This window comes from Schistocerca piceifrons, chromosome 2, assembly GCF_021461385.2.
Source record: "Schistocerca piceifrons isolate TAMUIC-IGC-003096 chromosome 2, iqSchPice1.1, whole genome shotgun sequence".
In the NCBI taxonomy this organism is placed as follows: domain Eukaryota; kingdom Metazoa; phylum Arthropoda; class Insecta; order Orthoptera; family Acrididae; genus Schistocerca; species Schistocerca piceifrons.
Genome location: NC_060139.1, coordinates 517332022 through 517349793, shown reverse-complemented (window position 1 = coordinate 517349793; position 17772 = coordinate 517332022).

Genomic DNA, 17772 nt, shown 5'->3' with positions numbered 1-17772 from the left:
GTACATAATCCGATTTACGTATATTGTTTGGTTTTAGGGTGCAAAAACAATCAGTGTCATACGAGCTCATGTCAGAACCGTAGAACACAAAGACAAAGGAGGAGTTACAAACGACTACACGTTAAGCCAATCGAAAGAAGGAAAGACAATCAAAAATAGAGACTTGGAGAAAGGTCCATAAATACCCCACAGAGAGACGGAGGTCCTGAACTGAAGATTAAGTGTCTTTGGCCATATTGTTACTTCTGATAAAAAGTAAAACGCAATCGGCAGACCTACGCGTCGTTCGCTAAAGCGGACGATAATTCAGACGGCAAACATAAATGAGAACATAAGTGGTTAAAAAAAAAGGGCATTCCGTCAGGAAATGGCGAACCGTCAAAGGATGAGGGCAATGAGCACAAAGTGGTGGAGGAGCACCACTTAACAAACAGCGATGGCTAAAAACCAGTGTAGCTTCCATATCTTGAGGGGAGAGTTATCGGTAAACAGAGGTAGGTGGTGAAGTATTTGGACAATATATTGGTATTTGCAGATACTAGATACTGATAATCATAAGGTCTAGTCATTTGGTTACTCTCGGTTTAAAACGAGATGCAGATGTCATCATATGACTTAAGCTCTTATAATCTACAAACTGTTAGGCTAATACGTCAACGAGACGTTATTAAAAGTCGTGAGTGTCTGTATACTGGCAGCGCTTCCTTCTGTTAGGTTAAAACTTAAGGGAAGAGTTCTGGGTTAATAAATTGCACGTAGCGCGGTAGAGCAGTGGCAGCCGAAAATGACGTGTTCGGTGTTCTCCTCCTCCTCCTCAGCACAGTCACACAGGTGTGTTTCAGTCCATTGTAGACGACAGAGATGCTGCATGAATCTCCCGTGATTGAAACGGAGGCGAAAAAACAATGACGAGCAGTTTTCTGTGGTGCCACCCCAAAGGTGTACCATTGCTGTGCAGGGATGCAGGTGCCATCTGTTATTCCATGAATTTAATTTACCGTCACACTTCTTTCTGAAGGTCTGTTTACTGATCATGGACATACGTTTTTCTCCATGACTTTAATTTACCGTCACACTTCTTTCTGAAAGTCTGTTTACTGATCATGGACATACGTTTTTCTCCTATGGCGAATAGACCTCTTAGTGAGAAAGTTGACCTTTGCATTTTTTTCTGATACCATAGTGTCCCATCACCCAAAACGTGATAACTCTCTTGTCGTGGCGATGTACTGCTGAAACCAGTTTTGCTAGCTGGTGTTACTGGCTGTATGATTCTGTTTCAGCAGCAACGCTGGCCGCGAGTCAAACTGTGCGCTTCACTCCATGTAAAAAAACTTCCTGAGGAAGTTGGCATTGCCCATCATGGTGTGCCTTTTCGTCGTCGCATGCGTTGTCAATGCCATCTGAATTAAATGGCTCTGAGCACTATTGGACTTAACATCTGTGGTCATCAGTCCCCTAGAACTACTTAAACCTAACTAACCTAAGGACATGACACACAACCATGCCCAAGGCAGGATTCGAACCTGCGACCGTAGCGGTCACGCGGTTCCAGACTGAAGCGCCTAGAACCGCATGGTCACACCGGCCGGCCATCTGAATTACGTTCTCCCTAAGTACGGAATCGGCACTCGCGTTCCCATTCACATAAAAGGTTTAGCAGTTCAGTTCCAAGTGAAGTGTTTTTTTTGTGTTTTAGGGCGCTCAACTACTAAGGTCATTAGCGCCCAGTCACAAACGTTTGTAGCGTAGTAAAACGCAAGGGGGCAACACCAGAAAGTACTTACAAAGACGCAGATTAACAAAATAAAAAAAATCAGATCTTTTTGGACAAGTCCGTCAATGTAACAAAACTAAGGACACGAGCAGCTGCTCGAGCATCATCAGCTAAAAGTTCCTGTAAGGTAGATGGCAGACACAGGACAACACGAGAGTGAATGAAACGGGGACAGGACAATAAAACATGGCGCACCGTCAATGGATGACCACAAGGGCACTGCGGGATGGGGTCACCGGACAACAGGTAGCGGTGGCTAAATCGGCAATGTCCAATCCGCAACCTGGCCAAAATGATCTTATCCCGCCGGGAAGGGCGTGAGGAGGTCGTCCAATCCGTCGGGAACGGTTTGATGGCCCTAAGCTTATTTTCATGGAGAGAGGACCAAGCCGCATGCCACAATGATGAAACGCGCCGACAAAGAACCCCTCTAACATCAGTTGATGGGACACAAAAGGAAGCTGTCCGAGGCAGGAGGACAGCAGCCTAGGCCGCAGCATCAGCAGCTTCGTTCCCAGGCGCACCATCGTGGCCAGGAATCCACAAAAAAAGAACACGAGCGAAGGTATCAGCTAGCGACTGAAGGGACGGTTGAATTCGTTGCATGAGAGGATGGTCCGAATATGGGTCACGGAGACTCTGAATGGCGCTCAAAGAATCAGAGCAGATGGCATAGGGAGAATGACGATGGCGGTGGATATACTGAACAGCCTGATAGAGAGCAAAAAGCTCAGCTGTAAAGCTTGAACACTGGTCAAGGAGCCGGTATTGAAAGGTATCATCCCCAACGACAAAGGCACATCCGACGCCAGCAGTAGTCTTGGAGCCATCTGTGTAAATAAAGACGTTATTAGCGAGCCTCGAACGAAGTTCGACAGACCTCGAGCGGTATATTGAATCCGCGGTCCTCTGCTTTGGGAGCGAGCTGAGTTCAAGGTAAACGCGAAGCTGAGCCTGGAGCCAAGGTGGCGTCGGGCTCTCACCCACTCGAAAAGTCGTAGGGAGGGTAAAATCAAGTACCTGAAGCAGGCGACGAAGGCGAGCTCCAGGAGGTAACAAGACAGAGACATATAGCTCGTACTGGCGGTCGAGAGAGTCGTCAAAGAAGGAGAAATATGACGGGTGGTCGGGCATTGACATCAGTCGGCAGGCGTACCGACAAAGCAACATATCGCGCGGGTTGCTTAGTGGTAATGCGGCAGCTTCGGCATACAGAAACTCAACAGGGCTGGTGTACAATGCTCCAGTCGCCAGACCTAACCTCTGATGGTGGATAGAGTTTAGACGGCGTAAGATGGACGGCCGGGCAGAAGAGTAGACAAAGCTCCCATAATCCAGCTTTGATCGGACAATGGACCGATATAAGCGAAGCAGGACAATTCGATTTGCTCCCCATGACATACCGCTGAGAACACGGAGGACATTTAGGGAACGGGTACAACGAGCAGCCAAGTAAGACACATGTGGAGACCAGCAAAGTTTCCTGTCAAATGCAAGACCTAAAAATTTTGTTGTCTCCACGAATGGGAGAGCAACGGGACCAAGATGTAAGAATGGTGGAAGAAACTGTTTGTAACTCGAGAAGTTCATACAGACCGTTTTCTCACCAGAAAAATGGAAACCGTTAGCGACACTCCAGGAATATAGACGGTCTAGACAACGCTGAAGACAGCGCTCCAGGAGACATGTTCTCTGAGCGCTGCAGTAGATCGTAAAGTCGTCCACGAAAATGAAGCCTGGAACGTCAGCTGGAAGACAATCCATTATTGGATTGACAGCTATGGCAAGAAGGGCCACGCTCAAAACGGAGCCCTGGGGCACCTCATTCTCCTGGCGAAGGGCATCTTAAGGAACAGAACCCACACGTACCCTGAACATTCGATCCATTAAAAATGCATTAATAAAAAGAGGGAGGTGACCGCGAAGGCCCCAAGTGTGCATGGTGCGGAGAATGCCCGCCCTCCAACAGGTGTCGTAAGCCTTCTCCAAATCGAAGAACACAGCCACCGTCTTGCCCTTACGCAAAAAGTTGTTCATAATGAAGGTCGACAAGGTAACTAGGTGGTCAACAGCAGAGCGGCGCCTACGAAAGCCACATTGGATATTGGTAAGGAGGCGTCGAGATTCAAGGAGCCAAACCAATCGAGAATTTACCATGCGCTCCATCACCTTGCCGACGCAGTTGGTAAGGGAGATGGGGCGATAACTGGAAGGAAGGTGTTTGTCCTTTCCTGGTTTTGGTATGGGAACAACAATTGCTTCACACTAGCGTGTGGGAACATGACCTTCAGTCCAGATGCGATTATAGGCGCGAAGAAGAAAGCCTTTACCTGCAGGAGAAAGGTTCTTCATCATCTGAATATGGATACCATCGGGCCCCGGAGCAGAGGATCGGGACCGGGCACGTGCACTTTCGAGTTCCCGCGCGGTGAAGGTGGCATTGTAACTTTCACGATTCAAAGACTGGAAAGAAGGTGGCCGTGCCTCCTCTGCTTGTTTTAGGGGGAGGAAGTAGTGTGTCAGCGATCGTTAGTTGCGAAGAAGCAGAACTGTGCATTACCTCGTTGTTACGTTGGACACTAGCTTAATGTGTCGCCTGTGTGTACAAGGGTTGCAGGGGACGGCACAGGGGCTATAGTGAGGCAGATATCAGCGAGAATCATAGGCGCTTGTTTATAGGCAACACATACTTCTGAGCAATATGTCGCTTTGTATTCTCTTAAGGGGAACGTTCAGGGCAGGACGTTTATTAGAGAGAGAGACGTAACTAACATATACTGAAAATCATTTTCTGTGTATGGGCTAGAGGAGTTTGCGGTTACCTAGTAGAAACTGTGAGCTCCAAACTTTCGTATATTTCGTATTTGTTTACCGCTATTGCGGTTAGAACAGATGAAATATTCATATTTTTCAATTTAATTTTTTTTTGTGCCGGCATTGTATTTTTATAACCCTGGGAAGAAATTCTTTTCCTTCTCTGGTGACAATTATGAGTCTTAGACCAGTATATCTTCCATATGTCTAATGCAATAGCAATTAGAAAAAATAAGTTTACTTATTTCAGTTTTATTTTCTTTTCTTTCATTTACAACTGCGTTAATACTGAGTCCAGAAATTCAGCGCGGGCACGCGTGACATCATCTACACTCGTCAGGGACACCTCGGTTACACCGCTCTTCCATCGTCCTGTAATAGGTTGAGCAGGCAGACGCCACGGTGTACTTTCGCGTCGTTTGCAAACAGCTTCGACGCCATCACCTCCTCAGCTTTTACACTTTCAGAAACTTTTACACGGTAGCAGCGCCGTCTTCATCGTACCCACAAGAGCTTACTGTGAGTCGTGGGAGCTCGTATGTGCTCAGACACCATGACATACCTTCGCATCGTTCGCAAACAACTCCGACGCCCCAGCTCTCCAGCTTGTACTCTTCCAACGACTTGTAATGACGGCGTCGTAGTCAAAATACGTTCTCTTCTGCAGCATGCTGTCTACTCGTAGAGACCTGTGTCTCAAACACTGTCTAAACTTTCCAGCGTCTTTCCTTATATAGAAGTACGACAATGCTAAGCTGGGTTTCCGTGGAAATGTGCTCTGACATTATTTCTTCACCCATTGTCCATTACAATACCACAAGCATGTATCGATACCACAGCATTCGTGAAAGATAAAGCGAGGAAATATACACTGGCTCACTCACTGCTCCTATGTTTGATATCTTGACTGAAAACTTAGTGATTGCAATCCCCAGATAGTTTCTACGTAACTGGCAGACAGTAACCAATGCTCTGCGTTTTTAATGTGCTTATGCTATGTAGGCTGTACCAATGTGTTCTTCGCTTTTAAAAAGGATTATTCCAACGTCATACACAATATTACATATTTTAAATATTAGTGAGACAAGTGGAACAGTTCTTAACGCATCAGAGTGATATTCGGATAATATTAGGTTCAGTTCTGTGGATTGTGATCTGTATATTCTTATTTCGCGGTTTTTTTTTTACAGCGTGACACAAACGAATACTCTTCTTTGCTACCTTGTCACTCTCCTCCTGTGACTTTGTTGACAAAGATACATTAAATCCTAAGCTTCCTCTCTATTAAGTTTCTCTGTATGTCACAAAGCTAGACTTCCGGTATAAGGAGTCATCATCATTCTCCCAACAGCCTTGTCAAAGAGAGTGAAGAAAATGAAAGAGTTTCAGGGGAACCCTCTTGTTCCTCGGAAATTGTCCCTAAAAGGAAGAATAATTAGCAATAGTCACCGATATGGCGACCATGACACTGAAGATGCGTACTGTGTATCTGCAAGAAAAGTGTCCTATTATAAGTGGCGGGTCATATAAAACGAGTCAAACTGATGACCCCTCCCCCCCCCCCCAAATGAAGTAATTTGCATCATTTAAAACAGTAGGCAACGTATGAGACTACTAAACGGACAACTTTGGTTCGATCCTAGCTACTGGGAAACTGTTAACGCAGGTTGGAAGACAGCTGAGGAGCTACGTGGCGTCTCTGCAGTACTCATATTCAGACTGCTTAAGCAGAAATGACGATGCAGACAGTCGCTATACCAGTGTCCTATTGGACGTTACAGCTATAGACTTCACTTTATCAAGATGTCATTTTCTGCATCGCTTTGTAGACCTGCATTTTCATGCCCGCATGTCACTGTGAGGGAGAAGAAATTGGTGTCTAACCTTACTAACACCTTTAACGAGACGCACTACCTGACAAAAAAAGTAAAGCACCTGGAAGACCTGGCCGGATGTCAGCGTAACTGCGTACGCGTGCACACCATCGGCGGGTATGTAAATGATTAGAGTCGCAATTCTCTGTGACAGGTAGAACAGGCACCAATGTACGTTAGTCCTCTTCGTGTTTAGTGATTTTACCAGGCCTGGTAGGGTAAAATACACGTGGTGTGCACAGCTAAAGAAGTTGCGTGATTACTATGAAGGACACGGAGATGCCGTGTATTCGTGTGAAACAGTGTTATCAGTAACAGTTTGAAAGTGACGTCATTGTGATTCTCCATTTGGCTGGCTAGTCGAATTGTGCAATATTCTGATTTGTGGGGGAATCGTATGTGACAGTGGCCCGATGGTTCAAATGGCTCTGAGCACTATGGGACTTAACTTCTGAGGTCATCAGTCCCATAGAACTTAGAACTACTTAAACCTAACTAACCTAAGGACATCACACACATCCATGCCCGAGGGAGGATTCGAACCTGCGACCGTAATGGTCGCGCGGTTCCAGACTGTAGCGCCTAGAGCCGCTCGGCCACCTCGGCCGGCGCCCTATGGGTGACTGCAAAGAAAGTGAGAGCAGGAATACTCTTCATCAAAGTTCCGGTCGATTATGTAAGACGCTCACAAGGGAGGATCGCTGTATTTTGCAGCAACCACATCGTAACATCTTCACATCTGTGCCAGTCATCGAAAACAAATAAAGGGCTCCCAGGAACTGTCTGTGTCTTCCCACACCGTTTGCCAGAGACTAGGAAGCAGCCAGACTAGAGAGTTACCGCCCCAAGCACAACTTACCCTTAACAAGACAACACAAACACGTGCGTTTGGAGTGTGCTGTGACCCAGCAGAAGGAACTGTTGATGAATGGCATCGCATTGTGTTCAGAATCAATATTCTGTACTGCCCTTGGTGACCATCGCCGAGAAGTATGGCGGCGACCAGGGGAGAGGTCCCATTCTTCCCACGGTTTTGGAGAGGCACAGCGGTATTACTCTACATTTACATCTACATACATACTCGCAAGCCACTGTATGGTGCACGGCGGAAGATATTTGTACCACTACTCGTCATTTCCTATCCTCTTCCAACGCAAATAGAGCGAGGGAAAGACGACTGCCGATGTGCCTTCGCGCGAACAATAACTGCTCTTATTTCCTCTTTGCGTTCCGTATGCCAAAGGTACTCTGGCGATAGTAGATGCGTTCTATAGTCATCTGAAAATGCCTGTTCTCTAAATAGTATTTCGTGAAAAGGATATTGTCTTTCTTCCGGGAATTTGCATTTAAGTTCACTAAGCACCTCCGTAACACTCGCGTCTTGATCGAACCCAGCGGTAACAAATCTGGCAAAACGCCTCTGCATTGCTTCGATGTCTTTCTTTAAGCCGGCATGGTGGGGAGCCCAAAACTCGACAATACTCAAGAATGCGTCCCACAAGTATTCTATACGTGGTACCTTCTGTAGACGGGCTAAACTTTCCTAAAACTCTCCTAGTAAACCGAAGTCGACCATTCGCTTTCTCTGTTAGCGTCCTTATTTGCCCGTTCCATTCCAGATCGCTCTGCGACGTTACTCCTAGATAGTTAATCAACATGACTGTGTACAGCAGTATACCACAAATACCATATTCGTATATTACACAATAGTTTTTCCTACTCATTAGCTGTAATTGACGTTTTTGTACGGTTAGAGCAAGATGCCTTTCACTACACCAAACACAAGTTCTGTCTGAGTCATCCTGTATCCTTTTACAGTCACTCAATGAAAATCCTTTCACATACAGTATATTGTCATCAGCCAACAGTCGCAGATAGCTTTTCACCCCATACCTCAGTAGTTTATATGTATAAAGAACAAGACTTATTCTATTACATTTCCGTGGGACAGTCCTGATGATACCCTCGTCTGTGATGAACACTCGCCGTCTAGGACAACGAATTGGGTTCTGTTAACTTAAGAAGTCTTCCATCCATTCAAATATGTGAAAACCTATTCAATATGCTCATCAGACTTTCGTTAACAGTCTGCAGTGTGGCACCACGTCAAACGAGTTCCGGAAATACAGAGACAAATGGATGAGCTAGCAGGCCGGAATGATAGATGTAATTACGACCATAATCAAAACGAAATGCAGAAGGAGAGGACATGTAGCCACATGAATGATTGGCAGATGAAGCTAGGAAGTTCTTTATTAGATTACAGTCAATAAAAACAGACCAAGGCGACATCACGCTGGAAGTCGGGTAGATGACATAAGAAAACACACAGACGCAAGATAGATGCATGCAACCAAAGGCAATAATACTTAGGAAAGTATAGAGGCAGAGACGGGCTTTTATCTATCATGATAACTTTGTTTGACAACCCTGCTCATTCAGTTCGAGAAAATTAGACACTACTTGTCTAACATTCTGCGTGGTGTCTGTTCTAAGTCGTGTCTCCCTACCACTTTCGCGCAACGACGCTCTGAGCATGTTTTTTAGGGAATTGATTAGTTTGAACTTGGGACCTGTTGCTGGTAAGGAAACGCCAGACCACACATGACATGTAGAGTTCAGAAGAGTTAAGTGAGACTAGCGATGATATAACCAAATACTTAATGATTTCAGCGTCAGCTCCACTGCACTCCGTGTAAAAGAATCTTAATACTAACTAAATTTAGTGGAAGGGGTTCAAGGCTTTCCTATTGTTAGTTAACTGGTAAAATAACGTCGAAAAAGCAGTTAAATTTACCATTGGAAATTTTATTCTACTCACAAAACATTGTATATAAATTGCACTGTTGATAAAAGGAAATGTTTTAATACAGGACGATAAAAACCAACTGCGTTCAACAAAAATGTGAACGAATATTCCCTGAATGGGTTTCCAAGTTCTACAATAGATCGAAGGATAACCTATGCCATATCAAGTCTATAATATAGGTTTAAATTAAGTTTCACAAAAGAGAAAACTATCAGAATGGTCTATAGTGACCCTCAATTATCTTTAATTACTTATCTAACTTGTCGTAAATTACAGTGGCTGATGTGGCTTCTCAATAATTGCATAACAGAAAAATCATCGCGTTTCAGATTTTAACTTACGTAGCAAATGTGAATACCATGAGATTTAATTGACGATCGACACGAGTATTACGTAAAAAGGGGATGTAACAGATGAGACTTCTGCAGTTCTGAGTGAAGCCTTGTTGTTGTTGTTGTTGTGGTCTTCAGTCCTGAGACTGGTTTGATGCAGCTCTCCATGCTACTCTATCCTGTGCAAGCTTCTTCATCTCCCAGTACCTACTGCAACCTACATCCTTCTGTATCTGTTTAGTGCATTCATCTCTTGGTCTCCCTCTACTATTTTTACCCTCCACACTGCCCTTCAATACCAAACTGGTGATCCCTTGATGCCTCAGAACATGTCCTACCAACCGATCCCTTCTTCTAGTCAAGTTGTGCCACAAACTTCTCTTCTCTCCAATCCTATTCAATACCTCCTCATTAGTTATATGATCTACCCATCTAATCTTGAGCATTCTTCTGTAGCACCACATTTCGAAAGCTTCTATTCTCTTCTTGTCCACACTAGTTATCGTCCACGTTTCACTCCATACAAATACTTTCAGAAACGACTTCCTGACATTTAAATCTATACTCGATGTTAACAAATTTCTCTTCTTCAGAAACGCTTTCCTTGCCATTGCCAGTCTACATTTTATATCCTCTCTACTTCGACCGTCATCAGTTATTTTGCTCCCCAAATAGCAAAACTCCTTTACTACTTTAAATGTCTCATTTCCTGATCTAATTCCCTCAGCGGCACCAGACTTAATTCGACTCCATTCCATTATCCTCGTTTTGCTTTTGTTGATGTTCATCTTATATCCTCCTTTCATGACACTATCCATTCCGTTCAACTGCTCCTCCAAGTCCTTTGCTGTCTCTGACAGAATTACAATGTCATCGGCGAACCTCAAAGTTTTTATTTCTACCCCATGGATTTTAATACCTACTCCGAATTTTTCTTTTGTTTCTTCACTGCTTGCTCAATACACAGATTGAATAACATTGGAGAGAGGCTACAACCCTGCCTCACTCCCTCCCCAACCACTGCTTCCCTTTCATGTCCCTCGAGTCTTATAACTGCCATCTGGTTTCTGTACAAGTTGTAAATAGCCCTTCGCTCCCTGTATTTTACCCCTGCCACCTTCAGAATTTGAAAGAGAGTATTCCAGTCAACATTGTCAAAAGCTTTCTCTAAGTCTACAAATGCTAGAAACGTAGGTTTGCCTTTCCTTAATCTAGCCTCTAAGATACGTCGTAGGGTCAGTATTGCCTCACGTGTTCCAATATTTCTACGGAATCCAAACTGATCCTCCCCGAGTTCGGCTTCTACCAGTTTTTCCATTCGTCTGCAAAGAATTCGCGTTAGTATTTTGCATCCGTGACTTATTAAACTGATAGTTCGGTAATTTTCACATCTGTCAGCACCTGCTTTCTTTGGGATTGGAATTAGTATATTCTTCTTGAAGTCTGAGGGTATTTCGTCTGTCTCATACATCTTGCTCACCAGATGGTAGAGTTTTGTCAGGACTGGCTCTCCCAAGGCCGTCAGTAATTCTAATGGAATGTTGTCTACTCCTGGGGCCTTGTTTCGACTCAGGTCTTTCAGTGCTCTGTCAAACTATTCACGCAGTATCGTATCTCCCATTTCATCTTCATCTACATCCTCTTCCATTTCCATAATAATGTCCTCAAGTACATCACCCTGGTATAGACCCTCTATATACTCCTTCCACCTTTCCCTTCTTTGCTTAGAACTGGGTTTCCATCTGAGCTCTTGATATTCATACAAGTGGTTCTCTTTTCTAAAAAGGTCTCTTTAATTTTCCTGTAAGCAGTATCTATCTTACCCCTAGTGAGATAAGCCTCTACATCCTTACATTGGTCCTCTAGCCATCCCTGCTTAGCCATTTTGCACTTCCTGTCGATCTCATTTTAGAGACGTTTGTATTCATTTTTGCCTGCTTCACTTACTGCGTTTTTGTATGTTCTCCTTCATCAATTAAATTCAATATTTCTTCTGTTACCCAAGGATTTCTACTACTCCTCGTCTTTTTACCTACTTGAGCCCCTGCTGCCTTAACTACTTCATCTCTCAAAGCTACCCATTCTTCTTCTACTGTATTTCTTCCCCCTATTCCTGTCAATTGTTCCCTTATGGTCTCCCAGAAACTCTGTACAACCTCTGGTTCTCTCAGTTTATCCAGGTCTCATCTCCTTAAATTTCCACCTTTTTGCAGTTTCTTCAGTTTTAATCTACAGTTCATAACTAATAGATTGTGGTCAGAGTCCACATCTGCCCCTGGAAATGTCTTACAATTTAAAACCTGGTTCCTAAATCTCTGTCTTACCATTATATGATCTATCTCAAACCTGTTAGTATCTCCAGGCTTCTTCGATGTATACAACCTTCTTTTATGATTCTTGAACCAAATGTTACCTATGATGAAGTTGTGCTCTGTGCAAAATTCTACCAGGCGGCTTCCTCTTTCATTTCTTAGCCCCAATCCATATTCACCTACTGCGTTTCCTTCTCTCCCTTTTCCTACTACCGAATTCCAGTCACCCATGACTATTAAATTTTCGTTTCCCTTCACTATCTGAATAATTTCTTTTATTTCGTAATACATTTCTTCAATTTCTTCGTCATCTGCAGAGCTAGTTGGAATGTAAACTTGTACTACTGTAGCAGGCGTTGGCTTCGTGTCTATCTTGGCCACAATAAGGCGTTCACTATGCTGTTTGTAGTAGCTTACCCGCACTCCTATTTTTTTATTCATTATTAAACCGACTCTTGCATTACCGCTATTTGATTTTGTATTTATAACCCTGTATTCGCCTGACCAAAAGTCTTGTTCCTTCTGCCACCAAATTTCACTAATTCCCACTATATCTAACTTCAACCTATCCATTTCCCTTTTTAAATTTTCTAACCTACCTGCTCGATTAAGGGATCTGACATTCCACGCTACGATCCATAGAACGCCAGTTTTCTTTCTCCTGGTAACAACGTCATCCTGAGTAGTCCCCACCCGGAGATCCGAATGGGGGATTACTTTACCTCCGGAATATTTTACCCAAGAGGACACCATCATCATGTAACCATAGAGTAAAGCTGCATGCCCTCAGGAAAACTTACAGCTGTAGTTTCCCCTTGCTTTCAGCCATTCGCAGTACCAGCACAGCAAGGCCGTTTTGGTTAGTGTTGCAATGCCAGATCAGTCAATCATCCAGACTGTTGCCCCTGCAACTACTGAAAAGACTGCTGCCCCTCTTCAGGAACCACACGTTTGTCTGGCCTCTCAACAGATACCCCTCCGTTGTGGTTGCACCTACAGCACGGCTATCTGTATTACTGAGGCACGCAAGCCTCCCCACCAATGGCAAGGTCCATGGATCTTGGAGGAGGAGTGAAGCCTTATGCGCTCAAAAATGCGGCATCACGTGCATTCATTACCTTGTCGGTGTTCGTCAGGGGGCGGCGGCCGGAGCAGCTCCATCCAGTTCACCGTCTCTGAAGCAACTCTTTCCTAACTTCTCGTTACTACAATTTACCAAAGTTTGTTTAAAAAAAACTATCTGGCCGTGTTTACATCTGACCAATCAGGGTCTCAATGTTAACCTTAAGCTCTGCCTACAAAAATTCTGTCTATCCAATGAGAAACTCATACTTTTCGTGGTGGGGCAATATTTTTAACGTTTGCAACGTAACAGAGACGCGAAAAAGTCTCACGCTAAAACTTGTGGCTGGTGTGACCCTTTTAGTGTTATCGCAAGATCTATACTGTTCTTCTGGAGGGCTCTAGCTCTTAACATGGCCTGGGGGGTGGTCCTGTCGGTTAGCTGGCGACGTGGGTGTCCGTCCCTTATCGTAGAGCCTTCTAGCTTAACACAGTTCTGCTCTCGGCTTCTGTTCTCGTTTCTCCCCTCGGAACTGCGTCTGTCTCAAGGTGGGAAGGTATGACATGCATTTAGGCATTCTTGTGTTAGTCTGTGGTATTCCATTTGCTCACTCGTTACTCGTATTACTTTGGTTAATTTAATGTCACGATTTATTTGGAGCCGTGTGACATACTACTGGATTTGCTTATCTTGTCAGGGTTTTCATGGAAGGTGTTGGATTTGCCTGACACCTTACACCTGACAAAAAATTCGAAGCACCCAGGAAAGATGAAACTTCATGGGTTGACAGTGTAAATGATGGAACTTCCTGACAGATTAAAACTGTGTACCGGACGAATACTCGAGATCGAGACGTTGAGAGATTGCAGGGCACTCTCATTTCTGATGTGGTGTCATGCCGCTTAATGTTCTTAGGGAACGTGATCTTTATTACTTGGTTGCGATACCTGGATACGATCTGACTTCATTCATATGATGAAATAGCTAGCAGTAGTTAACGCTCTTGCTTGTGTGTTCCAGTGGACGAATAGCGGTAAGTTTTACCTGTGTTCAGAGAAAGAGAGTGCCGATTTAAACGACTACAGTAAAAGTGTAAGGCCGCCGAGGGCCGAGGGGAGCGTTTTTTCTGCGCAACATGAATGAAAACATTCGTAGACTGCCGAGTTCTTCAGTCTCATTATGCAGACACATTGGATGGCGCCGGTCGGTCGGCGGTCGCGTCGAGGTAGGCTGACTAATGCCGAGGAGTCGCTGCAACTGTGTGCAATATGCGACCGGCAATAAAGCAGAAGATGGTCCCTTTTTAGGCAGGAAGCCGATGAGACGACTGTGTGTTTCTGCGAATTTCCGTGGGAGAGGTCAGTGGCGCTCAGACGTCCAGACTCTGCTACAAAATTTATTTTTGAAGGCACGAAGCTCTTAGCGAGTTTATGGCCATTCTTTGGAAAGTTCGAAATTAACACAACAGGGCAGATAACGATCTTTTTATGGAGGGCTGTGGTTCCATCCAGATCATGTTTTTAGCAAAAGACACGGCGTAAACGTGTGGGAAAGAGGCCGAGAAGCTGAATCTTTTTTCCTTTTCTCCCAATTAATTTTTAAAGTCGCTGTTTGGTCAAATCTGTGTATGCAGAGCAGGGGGCAATCTCCCAGCTTCGAATGCCGCGCTCCAGCTCGTGACTGGCTTGTGCTAGAGTGGGAGTGGCCTAAAATGTGCTATGCTACCTAGCTGGCGAGGAAAGCTGAGAGAAAGAGAAGAAGTCTGTCTTGAACTTGTGCTTTGCTAGTACAGAACCGCAAGTCTTTACCTGAATTGTGAGACTTGTATCCTTTTCTAGTGTGCCACTTAGAGCGTATGCCAGTCGCCATCTAAACCATCAGAGGTACTGCTTCTAGCATCACGCACACAACGAGTGATGCCTGGGTGTACTTGTTTGTTTTGAGTCGGCCGTCTAAACAGTTGACATATTCCGTCACGCATAGTCATGGCGCAGGGTAAGATTGGTTTTGCAGACCAGCAAACGGGTCCACCAGCACACTGGAATCCACCGGGGCTTCAGAGGCTCATAGGGAAGTACCTGCGTTCCGAATTATCTGAACGTGAGACCGTATACTTGTTTTTCTCGGGCGCGCATAATTAATAACAGATCGCTACTGTCCATGACTCCAGGCGCCGAGCGTATCATGGTGTGCCGCCGTGACCAGCAGGAGTGTAAAGTATTAGTTGCTCTGGCGTACGGCTCCAGTATATGCTTCTCAGCACCCTGTTCTTTAAAACCATATTTTTCTTTATCTAATAGTAGAGTACAGATGCTTGATGGTAATATAGTTTTTGGGCCATACCACGGATTCACGTGTATGAAGTCAGATAAAGCGATTAGTGTTTTGGTTAGTGTCGTGTGCCGATCCCCAGCTGATCACTTTGTTCACCATAGACTGCATAACATTGAAAGTGTTTCTCCAAATAAAAAAAAATGATTATACCGCTTCTTTAGCCATTTTTTTGTCTTGTGATGTTAAGAATGAATAAATCTATTGTTATTTAGACCAAAAATCCTCCTAGTGTTCTGGTTAACATTATCTTATCCGTTTTTATTAAAGTCTTGATTACAATTGAAAGTCGGAAGCTTTCAACGTTTACCTCTTGTTGGCAAGTGCTCCACTAATTGAGCTACCCATGCACAACTCACGACCTGTCCTTACAGCTTTACCTCCGCCGGTACTTCGTCTCCTAGATTCCAAAAAGGGTAGATGATGGGTTTTCAGTGTTCACAAAATCGAAATTAAATTTACAAACAACTTGTCAGTAGGAGTCCTCTTATCAGTATGATGATACACTCTCTCTGACGTGGATGCATGCACTGATTCGGTTGGAAAGGGTGTAATAAAGACGCTGTATCCTCTCCTGAGGTGAAATGGCCCACAACTGTTGTATTTATTTACTCGAGTCAGAGCCCGTACAAAAATCCACATTACACAGATGTACAATATTAACAGATACTACTTAAACAACAATATCCATAATTTATAATTTACGTGGTTAACATAATGAAAAAAACCGACCTCTGACAGGAACTGAGCAACAGCAGTTGCACTGCCTTCAGCAATCATCAGCTCTGCGTCACTGGATGACTCAGGACAGCATGAACATTGACATAGGTGACTCCTTGTCGGTTCTCCTACGTATTCACATTGTGTCAGTCCTGAAAGCCCCTATGTGACAACGTTGTCGCTTGGTTTGCAACTGTTGGCTTTAGCCAGCTCATTGATCTCCAGGTGGTACAGTCAAAAATAGAAGCATGCAGTAAGCATTCGGCGGGTTTCATCCGCTTTTGAAGTTGGTCACACGCAGCTGCCCACAGTTGTTTTCGTGTGGAGACTTAGTTAGTGCTGATGCTGAAATAGGGAAACTATTTCTGTATTTCAGTCTAGTTCTTGGTGGTTGAAGGCCTTGGAAAGAGTGTAAATGACTTAGTTCGACATTTTGCCTGTCAACGTCTGCAGCTACTTTACGATGTGTGTCAATATAAGCAATACCTGCCAAGAAATTAACCTTGTCTATAGGTGTCGGCTACAGTTTCATTCAGTGCGATGATCACTTTCTTTGTATGGACAGCATATGCAGCACGCGTACTCACCTAAGACACAGAGCGTGAAGGCGGAGGTTCCCATAAATTGAGGCTAGGCTACCCAGTGACTGTCAGTGCCGGTGATTTTACGAATGACGTTATTTCGGGCTGACTCGTTTAGCTTGGTGTTGAGACAGCGTTTGCGGTATGTTAAAGATCTATCTAAGATGACTCCAAGGTATTTAGTCGTAAAGCAATGTTCCATCTTAGTGTCCTCCCAATTAACTTTTATCACAAATGTTGTAATTGGCCCTTGGTATCCTGAATACTGGTACTAACATGGAGTTGATGTCCGAGTTGGTACCACCCATGTTTTATTGAGGAGAGACCAAGTGACTCTTTTTGGCCATGGCCATGGGAGTATTTCAATATCATGCAGAGAGTTTACTGAGACGAGAAGTGGCACCACAATATTGTCGCATGACGGACAACATCTAAGGACTCAGGATGCTGTGACGTACCATTCTTCCGGCAGAGTTCTCTCAATCGCTATCAGCCATGACCCTGACGTCATACACGATGGTTCGCCACACCCTAACGCCAGGAGTACCACCACTACCCAACACAATGGAAGAGCGGTGCCTCTACCTATACTCACCGTCATACTCGCCGAGGACGGTCATCTGGGGTATGCAAAAACGGATTCAACGCTGAACACAATGCGACGTCATTATCAGCATTCCATGTTTCCTGGTCACGACACCACTCGACAAACAGCAGTTTGCGTTGTGAAGTTAGCGGCACCACAGTCATGGAACAGTGATTCCCCAGTATAGCTGCAGCTAGTCTACCACTAATGGTGCAAGATGACTCAGAATGTTGCAGGGAGTCTATTACTTGTTCAGGGATGGCAGACGCAGATGTGTAAAGGTTATGATGTGCTTGGGGCACAATACGGTGGTCCTTCCTTGTGGTGGTCAGACGTGGTCGACACAAACGTCGACGACGAGTATGTATGTCCTCAGACTCCCGCGAAGTCCAACATCGTGTGACGGTCACATTGGAATGCCCGTAAATCTGCATACTGCACGATTCAACCGATTGATCAAGTGGGTTCAAAACCTCTCAGATTCTTATAACGCCATCTCATACGTGTATGTGGTGGCTCCTTGTCCTTCAGAGTGATCACTCAACACATCACGCGCCTAGACTATCAGTTCTG